General features: G+C 47.8%; 1 protein-coding gene across 2 annotated transcripts in view; it reads left to right on the top strand.

Annotated features, from left to right (window-relative positions):
- Nucleotides 1-333: 333 nt before the first annotated feature.
- DUSP14 (dual specificity phosphatase 14) overlaps nt 334-17427 on the top strand; it is a 31404-nt gene continuing 14310 nt past the window's right edge. Inside the window, exon 1 of one of the 2 annotated variants that reach the window (XM_055001482.1) lies at nt 334-504. The gene's annotated coding sequence lies outside the window, so the exon portion shown is untranslated. Of the gene's footprint in view, nt 505-2738; nt 2833-17427 lie in introns of those variants that run through there. The other variant, XM_055001483.1, reaches the window with a different exon arrangement.

Raw genomic sequence — 17427 nt, forward strand, 5'->3', positions numbered from 1 at the left:
AGTGGGGTTTGGGGAGGGAAAGGGCCCTGGCATGGCATAATTCCATAGGGTCCACCCCACCAAAGCAGCCATTTTCTCCAGGCGAACTGCTCTCTGTGGCCTGGAGACCAGTTGCAGTTCCGGGAGATCTCCAGCCACTACCTGGAGGCTGGCAACCTGAACTCGAGCCGGGCGAGGCTGCGCCCTTGCAGCGCCTCGGGCCGAGCCCCCAGGAGCGCCGCCTTCCAAGCGCGGCTCGTGCCCGGCGGCCGCGCGCCCGCCTCGGCCGTCTCCTGGTAACCCCGGCCGACGCACAGGCGGGCGCGCGCGGCCCGGGCCGGCTCGAGCGGGGAGAGGCGGAGCCGCGGGTGGGTCAGCTGCCCGCCGCCGGCCCCGGGCGCATTCCCGGCGCGGGCGCAGTGGCGAGGCCACGGGCAGCCCCGTTCATAAGCCCGCAGCGCTGCGGGGAGCCGCCAGACGGGCGTGCGCCGCTCACAGCTTCTGGCTGCGCTTCCCCCGGACCAGGTAAGCGGAGGACCGGCGCGCCGAGCCGAGCCGCCGACGCCAGCGCCCTGCTGCTGCTCCGCAAGAGGGGCGGGCAGGCGGGCGGGGTGTTTCAGGCGGCTCTCCGCCGGGGAAGGGTTCGGCAGGGGATCGGAGCGAGAGGCGAGGCGCTTGGGGGGTTTATATGTAGATTCGCCGTGTTGTCCGGAATGTTTCGTGCGCCTGGGCAAGTCTTGCGCAGGGGCTGCTGCTCCACGGCTTCTGTTCAAAGGCAGCGTGTGTCGGATCTTGAGCGTGATCTGCGAAATAGAAAGGATTTCCCCAAAAGATGCTCTTAGTGTAAACCCAGGGCTTGTTTCGGAACGAGAAGCAAGGGGCTACCCCCGCCCGCCGCCGCCCCGAATTTTTCCTCCAGCTGCCCCTGCTCGGCATATTTACAAAGAGTTTTTGCCTGCTGTCCAATAAGCCTACTTAACCCTCTGGCGTTACGTGCCCATCTCTGGGGGAGGCCCCCCCCCAACAGATACGAAATAAAGATCAAGTGGAAATAGTTCCATTGAGAAATTAATTTCTTTGTCAGGACTTTTGGGAAGGACCAGAAAGAGAAGGGGAAACAGTCAAGATTTAGCTAGATAACATTTCTGAAGCATCTCCTTTGGTGGAAAAGAGGAAATATTTTGTTAACAGAAAGAAACGGAAAAATCTCTTGGGCTCGTTTGCGCTCTCCTTCCTCGACCCTATTCTATATTTTAACAAGGGACTGGCGGTCAAAATGCTCTGTTGTTAATTATTGATTTGAATGGTTACAGATGGAACCGGAGTCTTTGTGACAGTCATTAAAAGCCAACTTTCAAAGGTGATTGGAAAAGGGAAGGAAGTAATTTTTTAAACAAAAGCTTTTAAATACCAGGTGGACTACAGGCGCATACAATTTTTTTTAAACTATGCAATAGATACTTTTGCAAAGTGCTGTTTAGAAAAGGCTTTTTATAATGTTGCACCCCCTCAAAACCACCAGTTGGCCAATATATTCCTACTTCGAATGACGCAGGCAGGGCTTTGGCAAAGGTTGCTCCATTGTTTTTAGGCCGAGGGCTTTGAGTCCATGTTTCCCAGACCCACGAAGTAGGAACGCAACCATTGCTTTCCTGGGCCCTACCAAAGATCCATACAGGCCCACAGTCCTGTGTCCAGCAGTGCGCAGCCAGGTGCCTGGGGGCTGCTGCCACAAGAAAAGCAGGATGGCAGATAGCCCCCCTCCCCCGTTCTCTGATAGCCCCCCTCCCCCATTCTCTTGAGCATCAAATCGCCAAAGATATACCACCTCCGGATATGTTTGAGCTATCCTTCCACGAATATGGCATTTTAAAAATAGTATAATAGTGAGAATTGGAACTGGCAACCCATTTTCATAAAATGATGCCACAAATTCAAATCGCCCGGGCTCATCAGATCGCAGAAGCTAAGCAGGGTTGGCCATAGTTATACTTGGATGGGAGACCAGCAAGGGTGGCAGTGCAGAAGCAGACAATGGCAAACCAGCTCTGAACATCTTTTGCCTTGAAAACACTTATGGGGTCACCAAACGGCAGCTACAACTTGATGGTCAAACAAACAAACAAAAACTCACCTGAACTGTAACTTCACCAAGTGACCACCTAATAGAAGCTGCTGTTCTCCACTCCCTGTGTAGTAATAATGTTGGTCTACCTTCTGGGGTTATATTGTAAAGATGGTTGGAGCAATTCCATGGTTGTCAGTTCCAGATTGGGAAATTCCTGGAGATTTGAGGGTGGATCCTGGGGAGGGGAGGGCTTGGAGACGGGAAGGACCTCAGCCGAATATAATGCCATAGAGTCCATCCTCCAATGCAGCCATTTTATCCGGGGGGGGGGCTGATCTCTGTAGTCTGGAGGTCAGTTGTAATTCTGATAGATCCCCAGGGGGTTGCACTCCTAAATAAACTGACTTCCAAAGGCTGAGAAGCAGGGGTCGTGTGTGGGCAGGGACTGGAACTGAGCAGATTTGGAAAGAAGGTATTCACCTTACCACTGCTACCTTCAGGGAGAGTAACATATACAAAGGGCTCAATGGAGATTAAATTTTCCACTAACGGGAGATGTAATTGCCACCAATATTCTCTTCCTGCTGCAGACCCCCCAATTTGCCTCCTGTGTCATTCTTGGGGGGACCCTAGGAGCAGCGTTCTGGAGAGATCAATGGACTGTGGTGGGAGACAGGAAAGTTCTGCTGATAAGAGAGCTTTCCATTAATGGAAAATTTTGTCTGGATCCATCTCAACATTTGAAACCTGCTGGATTGTTCACAGGCTGTGGATGCTCAATTCAGGTCAGCATCTGACTTGTTCCTTTCGTGTGTCATCAGGACAGAGAGGTGGAAATGAGTTCTCCTCCTAAGGCATAGCTTAGGATAGTGTAGCTGAAGCAGGAAGGCAGTTGCGGGCCTGCTGGTAAATTTCCCTAAGAATTTGAAAGCCTCCCAGTGTAAATGGGGATGAGGGAAGAATGGCAGCAATGTGCCAGTTTGGATTATATGGAGCCTTGCGCGCACACATGCACATGAGCGCACGCAGGTGAAAGTGTGTGTGTGTTATATGGCGGTGTAACATCATCTCAGCAAGACTTAACTATTTATAACCAAGTAACTTAGGCTAAGCCACTAGTGTAAAACTTAAAAGAGCTTTTAAAATTGGGTTAACGCTCATGGTGCCCCACAGCCCTCATCACAGACAAGGAACTCTGGATATTATCTCAGGTTACCAGCAGGCCTGGAGGGGGGGGATATCCTGTCCCTTTAATAGAGGCTTAATGAGATGTTATTCACCAGGTGATGTTGTTAAAGCTTTTCATGGCACAGAGGTTTAATTGCCCGTTTCCACACATTAAGCCTCTGTTAAAGAGACAGGGCATTTCCCTTCAGGCCTCTTTGCAGCTCTCGTATCATCATTCCTGAAGAACCATGTCAGGCAGCCGGAGTCTTCATGTGGGATTAATGTTGGCATGTCGAGGGGAAAGGTTTGTACTACTTTCCACTTTTGTGCAAGGGGGAAGAATTCTGACACGGATGACGCATTCAGCCATGCAGTTCCCCCCCCCAGCTGCCATTTACCCACCCCCACTGCCTATGGTCTGAAGTAGCAGAGTCCTGTGAGGGCTATACCAGTTTGCTTTTCTTGCTGTTACTGCTCGGCACATTTCACTGAACTCGGAGGAAGTGTGGGTTTTAAATCTGTGTCACAAAACCATTTTTAGGATTTCAAAAGAGGATATGGGACAGAAGCCCTGTGGTACCCTAAGCAAACTTACATTCTTCTAAGCTGCTGTAGCACAGTGGTTAAGTGATTCAGCTGCGAATCAGCAGTCTACTGGTTCGAATCCCACTCCTGCCATGAACTTGGGTGGCCGTGGGTAAGGCCCAGCTCCCCAGCTGTATCGTGGAGATAATAATAACACGAACCTGTTCACCACTCTGGGTGACACACTACTCTGTCTAGAAGAACAGTATATAAGCGCAGTTGTTGTTGTTGTTGTTGTTGTTGTCTGGAAGTGTAGCAAGTCTTTCCTTCTCCAGACATGAGAAATAGAGGAACAAAGGGGTCCCTTAGTATTTCATTAACAACTCCATTTTTTTCTGAAATGCCTCAGTAGTCTTTACCTGCCTTTCTTTATATCAGGGCTGGGAAAACATAACGCTCAGCAGCCAAGCAGTACCTTGGAAATTTTTCCAGCATGGCTGACAGTGTTGCAACCATCATATTAAATTATGGAACCATCTTAAGGACGAGGGACTGGTCTGTTTCTGGGCTGGGTGCTTATTATTGTTTGTGACTCATAAGACTGTGCTGGAATCGAGGAGCTGGGGACATGTGACAAGTTGGAGTCAGTGTTGCATAATGGTTAGAGCGCCAGACTGGGCTCTGGGAAACCCCAGTTTGAATCCCTGCGGGGCCAGGGAAGCTCGCTGGGTCATCTGAGAGCCAGTCGTTCTGTAATTCAGTTCACACAGTGGTTGTTGTAAGGATAAAATGGAGAAGAGGAGAAAAGCAAGGAATGAATATCTAAATAAATAGATGAGTTTTTTTTAAATCAGGTTCTGAGAAATGATGCTTGGACTTTGGGGCGAGTATAAATGGAAGAAAAAGTCATCCAAGGAAATTTGCAGAAGAGAGAAGGCTAGAGGAGGGGAAAGAATTGGGAGAGGGAATGTCCAGGAGCAGCAGAGAGGAGAGAGGCTGAAGTCCACATAATGGATTTTGAAATAACCAGCCAAATCTTGGGCCGCAGCCCCTTCCACGTATTTGTGATGTAAATTAGCCAAATAGCTGTCACCCCTGGACCTCTGGCTCCATTACTCTAGGACAGCATTTTTTAAAATTGTCTGCCTTTCGGGCAACCCTGTCCACCTAGACTTACTTGCTGAGGAACCTCTGCGTCTCCCCCCAGCCCCCCGCATTACACACTGTGGAAGGCCCCTGGAGGGGAGGCCTTGTTCCAGGCTGCTTGCTCAGTTCCTGGGGGTTACCATCGAAGCCTGTTTGGGTTCTACAGAATCCTATACAAATTGAAAGCAGACTGTAGAAGATACTCGACACATTATGCAAGGGAAGAGCCAGAGACAAGGCATCCTTTGCGGGGGCTTGTCCTGCCTGACTGATCTTCCCCCTGAGAGAACTCCTAAGGGCCCCATTTCCCACCCAGAACTTGATGCAAAAGCCACCATAAAAAGCCATAGAGGATCTTTGGGGTCCGTTGGTGTAATCATGCAACATTTGGGTTGCTTGGACAGTTAAGCTACTTATGTTATTGTTATTTGCTCCATGTGCATGTGGACAAGTTCTCCGGTTCTGAGTCAGGAAAATGGTGCAGGGGGAGAGCTTGAACCCGCTGTCCCTGCATGCTGCTGCTCCAATCTGAACAGGACCAGACAATCTGCACTTCAGCAGAGGATGCCTCGAACATGCCTGCCTGGCAGGAGCAGACACAAGGGAGGCCTGTAAATGCTGTGAAATGTAGTTAGGTTCTCTCAGGATTCTGTGTAACTGTTCAGTTACTTATTACTTAAAGGGATGGTGGGCTCTCGTCTCACCGCTGGTCTTCAAGCAGAGACCGGGCAGCCATGGACTAGTCATGGACACTAGCTTTGGATTTCCGGCATTGATCAGGGGGTTGGATTAGGCTTCATGGGTGCTTCCAGCCCTAGGCACGATGGAGAGAGCTGTCAAGTTATAGTTGACTTATGGTGACCCCTGGTGGGGTTTTCATGGCAAGAGGCTAATGTAGGTGGTTTCCCATTACCTGCCTCTGCAACCCTGGACTTTGTTGGAGGTCTCCCATCCAATTACTAACCAAGGCCGACCCTGCTTAGCTTCTGAGATCTGACAAGATCAGGCTCACCTGGGCTATCCAGGTCAGTGTATTTTAAAGACTATGTGCCCAGTTTAAAAACCACACATTTTCCCTTTAGTGGGCTCAAGAGAGCATCTACAGTTTCCTTGCAGCCAGAGATTATGCCTCATGAGTAATAGCATTATATCAAAAGCCTTCTCTCTTTTTAGTTAAAGCTCCATAATACAAGTGAGATCCGTTTTAAAATGTACAAGTAATAGCTGCCATTATTCTGCCACTATCAATATATATTCTTCAGTATCAATCAATGTATTCTTCACTAACAAGAGCTAAATCCTGTGGCTGAGAGGCAAGCTTTGAGTTTGCACAAAAGTTCTGCTCCCCAAACAGCTGCGTCTCCCGTTATTGTAAAACCATTGTTAACTTTCAGAAAGCAAAATATTTTTTTTGGAAGGAGAAAGCCTGTATCTAGTTTATTGCAGGTCCTTGAAAAGAAAAAGAAAAAAGGCAGGAGAAGGCCTGATGCCCAGAATTTTTGTTTGAAGGTAGGGGTGGAGAGTTCAGCTTCAGATCTCCTGATCTGAACTGCATACTCATGTCTATACAACAAGGATTTATAACTTTCCACTTGTGCTATTTTAGGACCAAACTCAATGGGAGCTGGAAGATCCACGATCCAGAGTATCTTTTATTGTTAAAAACCAGGGCTTTTTTTCAGCTGGAACATGGTGGAATGGAGTTCCGGCATCTGTTGAAAATGGTCACAAGGCTGGTGGCCCCGCCCCCTGATCTCCAGACAGAGGGGAGGTTAGATAGTGGCGAGGAGGGCAATCTAAAGTCCCCTCTGTCTGGAGATCAGGGGGCGGGGCCACTGGCCATGTGACTATTTTCACCTAGGACAATTTAAACTTTAAAAAAACTCCCCCCTTGTTCCAGCTGACCCAAAGTGACGTCATTGTGCGGGCCTGGGAGCGTGCACACGTGCATGTGGTACTGGGGGCACCACCTCCTGCCAGGAGGTGCCCCCTGTGCTGGCAACCCACTGAGTTCCACCACCTCTTTTCCCAGAAAAAAAGCCCTGTTAAAAACCATTCACAGGATGGGAGCAGTTTGGAGCGGGATTACAGCATTGAATTTTATTTTTTAACTCGCCACCTCCATCTCTCTAGACATAAGAGTACTTTCTTGGAGTTATTTGCTCAGTTCAGGAATACAAAGGGGATATTTGAGGTTAGGGAAAAAAGGGGAGGGAGAATTCGCCTCCTCCCTGGTCTGTGGCCCCAATCCAAGACAGCGCCACCCAGCCTACTGTTTAGCTGGAGAGGAGATCACAGGTCTTTCTGCATCTCGTTTTATTTGGCCATTAAAAAGTGGCGTCACATTTTTTAAAATGCCTGAGAATACATGTATTTATTTACTTCATTTATACCCCACCTTTCTCCCTGATGGGGACCCAAAGTGCCTTCTGTCATTCTGCTCACCTTCAGTTTATCCTCACAACAACCCTGTGAGGTACGTTAGACTGAGAGAGAGCGTGACTGGCCCAAGGTCACCCAGCCACCTTCCATGGCAAAGTAGAGATTTGAACCTGGGCCTCCCAGAAGCTAGTCTGCCACTCTAGCTATTCCACCACCCAGGTTCTCATATTATGAGATATGCAGATGTATTCTGATGCGTATCCCACTTCCCCAGCTGGAGAGGAGTTCCAGGGGTAGCACATACTGAGGTTGGTTCCCTTTGGGGAGAGCACTAGAGACTGGTGGCATTTCTGTAGCATTTGCTTTATTTACGAAATATCCGGAGTGCAGGTGGAGGCACAGAGGCACTCTTTGAGGCAGAAGCTCCACTGCCTCAGGTGCCCCAGAGACAGCGGTGTGGGGAGGGGGGGTGCTTCAGGTGCTCGTCTTTTCTTACAGTAATGGCTCTCTCTCCATTCTTTCCAGCACCAAAACTGCCCATTCTTTTCACACAGGCACAACATATCTGCCCCAACCATTCAATAAGCAGAGAGGCTCACCTCTCCCACACCCTGATGGGTGCTCGGTCACAGCCATTTCCAGACATTTAAGACCCATTGAAGAGAGATTTACAATCCTTAGCACTCAGTACCATTCCTTTTGTTGCTCAGGTTGGACTGATCCAACATCTAAGCCCACAAGACAAATACACATTACATTGCAGCAGTAGTGTGTATTAAGGTTTTCCTAGGAGTAACATCATGCCATCATGAGAGCCAGTTTGGTGTAGTGGTTAAGAGCAGCAGGACTGTAATCTGGAGAACTTGGTTTGATTCTGCACTCCTCTGCTTGAAGCCAGCTGGGTGACCTTGGGTCAGTCACAGCTTCCTGGAGCGCTCTCAGCCTCACCCACCTCACAGGGTGATTGTTGTCAGGATAATAATAACACACTTTGTAAACTGCTCTGAGTGGGTGTTAAATTATCCTGAAGAGTGGTATATATATTGAAGGTTGTTGTTGTTATTACCAACAGCTGTGTCCCATATTTGTCCCCTTCCCGGGTCTTCCACTGTGTCCTGGCCCTGCCTGGCACCCCTAGCGTGCATAGTGATTTACAGAAAAGACAAATTCCAGATTCTAGGTACTTTAAAATCAATTGTTGATTCCAAGTGTCTCAATGAATGCCCTGAAACTCTGGATGGCAAACTGCATTTGGCCAGCAGGGCCAAAACTTCTTTCATACTGATTTGTCAGGGATCTTCATATCTGTTTTCTAGGCAGTTAATTTCAGGCATTGGAAAGCCTCCCTTAAGTTATCTCTTCAATCTTGTCTTGATAATTCGGAGCCATGGTTTTTAAAATTTGGCCTTTGGGGAACCTGCTTCCTACCTACAAACCACTGCATGCCTGTTATGGCACTTCAGTGCCTTGCAGAAGATTCTGGGAGTGTATTCTAAAACCCATACCCACATACCCCGCCCCCAAGGACTCCGAAGTTTAGTATCCAAATCAAAGCACATTAAAAACGCACACTCAGTAATAGCAATTAAATTGACAATAATTATGGTTGCCAACCTCTAGGAGAACATGGCTGCTTTGGAGGGTGCACTGTATGGAATTCTAGCCGGATGAGGTCCCTGCCCTTCATTCTCCCCCAGGGCTCCACCCCTAAGATAATGCCCAACTACCTCTGCTTCTCAACTATCCTGAAAGCCCCTTGCTGGGGTTGCCATAAGTCAGTTCAACTTGATGGCACTCACATACACATGCTTGATGTTAAAGAAGGGGAATACATTTCTTTGTTTAAGTCCCTGTCCAAAATACTATGATACCAAAATGAATAGGGCTGACAAGTAATCCAAAAACGAGTCCTGTGGCATCCTAAATATCAGCACATAATTGGTGGTAAGTGCATGGGGCAGAGTCCAGTTTCCAGATAAGGGGGGGGGGGGGCGGGATACACTTGCCAGGTTGATCACTGCAGTGAGTAATCTTCTGCCCTCCAGCTCCTGCTCTCACTCTGTGGCGCAGCGGGAAAGAAAATTGGGGTATTGGTGGTGGTGCAAATTCTGTGGCGTCACTTCTGATTGAGGGGCCAGAAGTGACATCATAGCATCCATGATGCTCTAGAGTATTTGCCATAGAGATTTAGGGAATCCCTAGAGAGTCACAGATGCAGTGACTTTACTCCTAGCTACTTGACCAGAAATGATGCCGTAGCATTAATGATTCTCTCCCTCCCCAGACTCAGCCCCCCAAAAGGACTGAGAGTGCCAGTAGAGGGCTGACAACCCAAAGGGGGATGCAGTTAAGGGGGTAGAGCATGTGCTTTGTACACAGAAGGCGCCTAAAAAGGATTGTTTCTTACCATGATGCTGTGCTGTTTCTCTCTGTTTCTTTCTGATTGAAGAGATACCTGGGGGCAAAGAATTGCAGAAACTAAGAGCCAAGCTACAAGTGATGAATGACACTTGCCTGGCAAGTGAACAGACTCACGTGTATTCCTCCCTGTTCACTTGCCATTCACTTGCCATTCACTTGTTCTTCACTTGATCAAGTGGAGCGCAAGTGAGTCTGTTCACTTGCCAGGCAAGTGTCATTCATCACTTGTAGCTGGGCTCTGAGCTGCAATAGACTAGAAGTTGCTTTTGGAGGCACAGAAAAGCCTCTGCTGAAAATGAAAGTAAAAATAGCCAGCAGTCCTAGTGCTGCATCCTCTTGAAGGCACAGGATAGCAAATTTCTTTAACCTAAAAGAAACTGAATAGTTAGAAATTAACTTATTACCTCCATGTTTTGTGTGGGGGGGGGGCGGGGGAGGGACCGCCAGAAGGAGGAACGGATCAGTCATGCTGGTGGAAAATTGGCCGGTAGGCAACCCCAGTTAGAATGGGTTTGGAAGAAGGGGGGCTTCGCTTTTGTGCTGTGGGTCCTCCTTTCCCAGACACATCGTATCAGGTAGCAAATGTGACAATTAAGAGCCAGTTCAGTCTGCCGTCTCCATGATCCAGGTTATGACTCAGGCAAGTTATCCTTGCCTAGTCTATTTAAGGGAATACGGCAACGTGTGTGTTTTCCAGACACCTCCAGTCCAGCCCTCTGTTTTCCTTCATTGCAAAAATGGTGGTGCTGGGGAGAAAGGGTGCCTTGCCCCAGGGTTTATCTACCACCCCGCCCTTCAACAGAAAAACAACCCTCTTCTGTTAATGGCATTTGGAGACTAGTCTGGCAGCTCTTCCCGAGCTCCTTCATTTTGTGCGAAATATTTCCCCTCCTTGAGGCTAAGCTGTCCTCACACATGCTCCGTGGCTCTTACCGCATCAAACAGAGCACCCAGGCACACGAGCCAAATCTAAAGCATACACTGAAGGAGAGGAAACAAGAATGAAGGAAGGCAATTCAAAGGCACCAAATATTTGGAAATTGCAAAATCAACCTCCCCACCCTCTGTGTACGACAAACACATACACAAACTTACCCGAGTGATTCCTCTGTACCTTGGCAGTGCAGCACATCCCTCAACATTTCAGAGATGCCAGAGGGAGCATGCTTGTCATTCCCGTTTTCGTAATAAGAATCACTGCCGGAATTAGGTTGCCAGGTCCAGGCTGGGAAATTCCTGGAGATTTTGGGGGTGGAGCCTGAAGAAGGCAGGGTTTGGGGAGGGGAGGGGCCTCTGTTGGGTATAAAGCCATAGAGTTCACCCTTCAGAGCAGCCATTTTCTCCAGGGGAATTGGTCTCTGGTGCCTGGAGATCAGTTGTAATTCTGGGAGATCTCCAGCTACCACCTGGAGGCTGGCAACCTTAGCTGGAATCCCATTGCCCCATTACATGTTCCGAAAGGACCTACTTTCCTCATGGTACAAGTTTATGCTGGAATCGCCTGACCTGCACAGTTTTAAAACCCAAGACATTGTTTATTATTTTGCTTAAAAATACAGTAGAAAATCAGAGTTGTCCTTAAATAGGATATAAATAGTCCCGTTAGCTGCAGGTTGTGAAATGGCAGTGACTAGTGCTTAAAGACCCATTCACACAATACAGAGTTAATCTAGCCATTACAAGGACTTTGGATCACACATGCACTAGGTATTCTGAGCTTTCCAGGTGTGTGGGGGGCTCAGTTTGGATTGAGACTGCAGCAGAGGTGGAGAAGGGGCTTTCAGCCTGCTCTCTGTTGTGCCGTATCTGAAACGCCTCCAGGAGCCATTTCCATCAGGAAACTTATGTCTGTCCTTCATTACATGTAGGTTTCCTAATGGATCAAATTGTGGCTGCCCAGGGCTGTTTCAGGTTGGGATAATGCATTGGGCTGGGGTGGGGAGGGGTTAAAACCACTTCACTATGTGAGCTCTGGTCCAAGTTCAAATTCTGCTCTTGCACTTAGCAAACATGGAACCCAGTGCATGTGTGATCTAAAGAAAGGTAGACCACTGCAGGTTTATGATTTTGGACATCTAGTAATGCAAAGTTCTTGTGGCAACATTGAGGATGTTGCATTGTATGAGTTGGCCCCTACCGTTCATAGATATAAATTTACAGGAATGTGCTCTAGAAGGAAGACTCACCTGTTCCTCGGGGATTTAACTTCTAGAAATTCTGAGGTGGGAGCTGAAGCAGTAACAGAATTTTGACAAGATATTCCTCAAAGACAAAAGTAGGGACTCAACAGAGATAATAAACTGAATTATTCAAATGGCTTTTTACTCAGATAGGAGGGCCGCATTGTAGGGAGGGGGTCTCAGATGATCCGTGAATGAGTTAGGAACCATAGACCTCACCACTATGTTGTATTGGATTCCTACTAATGCTCTGTCTTTGTGAACTTGTAGCTATTTACCCTATGGCATTGTTTATGGAAATGTCCTTGATACTGATTGTACTAATCTCACACTACGTAATCCGCCTTGAGTCTCCATGAGAAAGGCAGACTATAAATGACATAAATAAAATAATAAATAATAGAAAAAGGGCCAAAACTCAGCAATGCCCTTGGCAAACAGACACAGTTGGAGGATATCATACAGGGTTCATGGGCGTGTGTGTGTTTTGCCATCTTAAAGATGTTGGCAAGGTATCTCTGTCGGACTGGCTTGCTAAAAGTTGTAATCCAGACTACCTCTTGCAATGAGACATGAGTCCATTGGTTTCAAAAGATTTACTGAAGATAAACAACCATTATAGTCCACAATCCAAGATGCTAGGATCTTGGCTGATACACGAGTATTGTTACGAATGACAGGCAAAGGCTAAGGTACAGAATAGCAAACCCCTGTAGGCCCCATCCTCCCCCCACAGTTCTCAAAACAAACGGCCCGAGGCTGAGAAAACGAAAGCTTCCCAAGACTGGAAAGGTTGTAGTCATAACATTCCTCTTCTCTAAGATATCTTCTACTGAACTGCTTGTCACCTGCAAAGAAGCACTTAAAACACTGACAGGATTAAAATGGAGTCTCTTTGGTTTGAACATACATGAAGCACAGTCAGAACGTGACAATCTCAACCTGTTCGCTTTCGCTGCTGTGGTTTATCCCCTAAATGGCTTCGGTGTGTTCTGTTCCTTCATTGCTTCAGCAGTCAGGGGAATATGCTGGAAAAAGGAAAGGTTGGTTTGCCAGGCACAAATTCTGCCTTTCGGCATAAGCACATCATGTTCTCAGAGAAGGGACATTTCATGGCTTAAACTCACTGTTGAAATAAGATTCCCAGCATCCAGTTTGGGCTTGGAGATCTCGTGGAATTACAACTGGTCTCCAGATCACAGAGATCAGATCCCCTTGAGAAAATGGCTGCTTTGGAGGTAGGGTTGCCTGCTCCAGGTTGGGAAATTCCTGGAGATTTTAGAGGTGGAGCCTGGAGAGGGCAGAGTTTGGGAAAGGGACAGACTTCAGCAGGGTATAAAGCCATAGAGTCCACCCTGCAAAGCAGCCATTTTCTCCAGAGGAACGGATCTCTTTGGCCGGATGTAATTCCAGGAGACCAGTTGTAATTCTGGGAGATTTCCAACCACCACCTGGAGGCTGGCAACTCTATTTGGAGTGTGGGTTCTATGTAGGGTTGCCAGCTCCAAGTTGGGAAATTCCTAGAGATCTGGGGGGTGAAACCGGGAGAAACCTGGAGAAAGTGGGGTTTGGGGAGGGAAAGGACCTTGGCATGGCATAATTCCATAGAGTCCACCCCAAGAAGTAGCCATTTTCTCCTGGTGAAGTGATCTCTGTGGCCTGGAGACCTGTTGTAATTCCGGGAGATCTCCAGCCACCACCTGGAGGCTGGCAACCCTAGCTCTACGGCATTACACCCTGCTGAGTTCCTCCTTTCCTCTAAGCCTGCCCACCCCAAGCTCCATCCAAATCTCCAGAAATCTGGAAGTTTCCTGAGTAGGGTTGCCAGCCTCCAGGTGGTGGCTGGAGATCTCCCAGAACTACAACTTATCTCCAGGCAACAGAGACCAGTTCCCCTGGAGAAAATGGCTGCTCTCTGGCATTATATCCCACTGAGGCCCCTCTCCTTCCCCAATCCTGCCTTCTCCAGGCTCCACCCCCCAAATCTCCAGGAATTTCCCAACCTGGTCCTGGCAACCCTGTTCCCGAGAACAGCATGAGGTAATTGCCCCCCCTTCTCCCACTAATGTGTCATTAAAGACGAGGTTGTAACGTGTGAAATGTTTTAATGAACTGAGCGTTTAAATTGGGACCAGCGTTTGTTTTGATTTGAATACTGGGTGGAACTAGGCCTCAAGTTTGCCAGGCAACCATGTTCTCAAGGCCTCCTCTCAGTTACAGGCACATGAGGGTAAACAAGGTTTAGAAGGTTTTATTAATTTTAAAGGTTTTTTTAGTAGGGCGTTTCACGTGGTTTTGAAGTGTTTGATACCTGATTATTTTGATAATGGATTATACTGACATTCGAGAGTGTTTTGATATTGTGAAGGCCAACGGCCATATACAATAAAATGAATCTGATCTGATCTGGGTAAACAAGATGGATACAAGAAACGGCTTCATATTTTGTGCAGAGAACACCCCCCCCCTTCCCCTACCTGGATCAAACCTGCTCAGAAGTTAAGATTACTTTAGAATACCTTTATTTGATAGGCTTTCCGGCTCCAGGTTGGGAAATGCCTGGAGATTTGGGGGTGGAGCCTGAGGAGGGCAGGGAGATCATCAGGGTATAAACGCTATAAAGTCAACTTTCCAAAGCAGCCATTTTCTTCTTGGGAATAGATCTTTGTTCAGTCTGGAGATCAGTTGTAATTCTAGGAGCTCCCCAGGCCCCACCTGGTGGATGGCAACCCTAACATGAGGATTCAGCGTCCCTAACCAAGTCCGTTCCTCGTCAGGATCATGGAGGCAGAACTAATATGGGAGGCATTTGGGGTTTTTTGTAAACACTGAAAAAGGTCACTATAGAATAAGTACTGAGGGTCTAAATTTCACAATATTCTGACCTTGGCCGATTCCAGACGGCCCTCCCCATCCCGAAACGTCCCCATCCCGAAACATCATTTTGCGATGTCGTGCAAAACTCGCGTGAGAAAATGCGATATTTTGCGTTTTCCGCGCGACGATGCACAACGTTTCGGGATGGGGAGGGCCGTCTGGAATCGGCCCTTGTGTCCTTTCCCATGTCATGTCCTCCTGACCACCTCCACAGATCCTGCTGTCTACCAGACCCATTCCCTGCAAATTCCCAGTCACATGGTGAGGGAAATTTAGTTCAGCTTAGTTTAAACTTCCCCTGCTTAAACATACCTGGGAATTCAGTTCTGAGCGCAGGACTTGGCCAGAGCACCTCTGTTAGTCAGGACCTGTGGCAGCCGTGGGTGGGTGGCTGAGCGAGCGTGTGTGTGTGTGTGTTATGAGGCCAATGTGTTGTGTAGTTTGGCCCTTAGCCATAATGATCTTCAGCTGGGTTGAGGTCTGTGGCTTCGGGTAATTCCACAGTGGACCTGCCTGTCTGCATGTCCAAATGCCTCTTTGGTGCTGGATGAGGGGGAATGTTTGCTTAATGCAATGGTGGCCACATTTTTTTATGAAAACAAAACCAGGGCTGTTTTTCTGGGAAAAGAGGTGGTGGAACTCAGTGGTGGAACTCAGGACCGCACAATGACGTCACTTTGGGTCAGCTGGAACAAGGGGGGAGTTTTTTTCAAGTTTAAATCACCCTTGGTGAAAATGGTCACATGGCCAGTGGCCCCACCTCCTGATCTCCAGACAGAGGGGAGTTTAGATTGCCCTCCGTGCCTCTCTGTCTGGAGATCATGGGGCGGAGCCACTGGCCATGTGATCATTTTTAAGAGGTGCCTGAACTCTGTTCCACCGCGTTCCAGCTGAAAAAAAGCCCTGAACAAAACAACTGATACTACCTCATAATCATAAGAATCAAGCATGGCAGGTATTCAAAGGGGGGCCATGTGTGGTATTAGTCACCATGCACCTCTCTCCCAAGACCTATGGTCATTTGTTGCTTCCCTTCATTTTTTAACCTTCTGAGGATTTTGGCTTTGTTTGGATAGGAGCCTTTTAAAAAAATGCAATAGTTTTTAAAGCCAAGAGCTTCTATTCAGAGGGGAATTTGGAAGCCATTTGTTGTTAGTTCTGTTGTGTGACTGTGCGGATGAGTTTATGAAGCCTGCGGAGAATTATCTACAAAATGGTAAGAGAGCTGGCCAACCACGAAAGGGGGAGAAAGAATCTTGGCTGCAGTTTCCTCGCTGTTCGGTGATTTGCAGCCATGTGTAAAACACTCTATAAAAATAATTGGTTAGTGATGGCCTGTCTGCTGTCTTGGTAGCAGAAAGGGCACTGCTTCTGACACCAGCAAGCCCTGAGTCATGGCTTATAACAATCTGGGTTCAAGCAGCTGGATCAGTATCCTGTGATTCATGGGCTAGGCAAGACTAGCTTGCTGTGGGAAAACTGATAAAGTAGCATACACAATAAATGAAATAAACGCTTGTGTCAGCTCCAGCCCGCCCCCCCCTCCCCGCTGAGGAGGTTCACTGCATCTCTGCATGGTACTCTGTTCTAAGCTTAGCTCCTTCTCTTACCACTATCAGAAATAGTTGCCTGCTGCATCTGTGGATGAGTCACTAGAAGATGCCAAACCCAAGAATCTTCCAGGGATCTTCCCAGATCTACCTGGGAAATCCAGAAATCCAGGCAATGGGCTCATCGGAGGGATGGACATGCTTACCCACATGAAATCAAACTTGAAGGAGCAGGACAAGGAAAAAAGTCTCCAAATTAAAATTTAAATTACAGAGGAAAAAACATGCTTCAGATGTTGGAGAAACACTACCTCAGACATTGAGGGATTTACTATGCAGCCAGAGTGGTAAGCTGCAGTACTGCAGCCTAAGCTCTGCTCACGACCTGAGTTTGATCCTGGCAGAAGCTGAGTTCAGGTAGCCAGCTCAAGGTTGACTCAGCCTTCCATCCTTCTGAGGTTGGTAAAATGAGTCCCCAGTTTCCTGGGGGTAAAGTGTAGATGACTGGGGAAGGCAATGGCAAATCACCCTGTAAAAAGTCTGCCAAGAAAATATCATAATGTGATGTCCCCCCATGGGTCAGTAATGACTTGGTGCTTGCACAGGAGACTACCTTTACCTTTACCTTACAGAGGGGGTAGCTGTTCTCTCAGCCAATGCTCAGCTGATCAGAGGGTGAAGTGAAGAGATGAATCCCAAACTCATCTTAGTTTTAAAAAAGCATTTTGTATATTCACCAAAACCCATCTTTATAACACATATGCAGCATTAGCCAAAGACTGGTAGCTTGCCTGTAGCTTGTTGTTATCCCTAAGGTGCCCCTTGGACATGGCAAATTGCTGTTTGGTTTTTTTTAACCTCATTTCTACCCCACTTTTCTCTGATATGGGGACTCAAAGCTGCTTATGTCATTCTCTCATTTTATCCTCACAACAACCCTGTGAGGTAGAGTGGGCTGAGAGTGCATGACTGGCCCAAGATAACCCATGAGCCTCCATGGCAGAGTGACTTCTTCCATATTCTGATCTGATTCCCTTACCACTACACCGTGTTGGCTGTCATGGCAAATGCAGGTTATTGTAAATAAGCTATACCACAGTGACCGTCATAAAGCAATGGATCCTACTGAAAT

Source organism: Eublepharis macularius, chromosome 17, assembly GCF_028583425.1.
Source record: "Eublepharis macularius isolate TG4126 chromosome 17, MPM_Emac_v1.0, whole genome shotgun sequence".
NCBI lineage: Eukaryota > Metazoa > Chordata > Lepidosauria > Squamata > Eublepharidae > Eublepharis > Eublepharis macularius.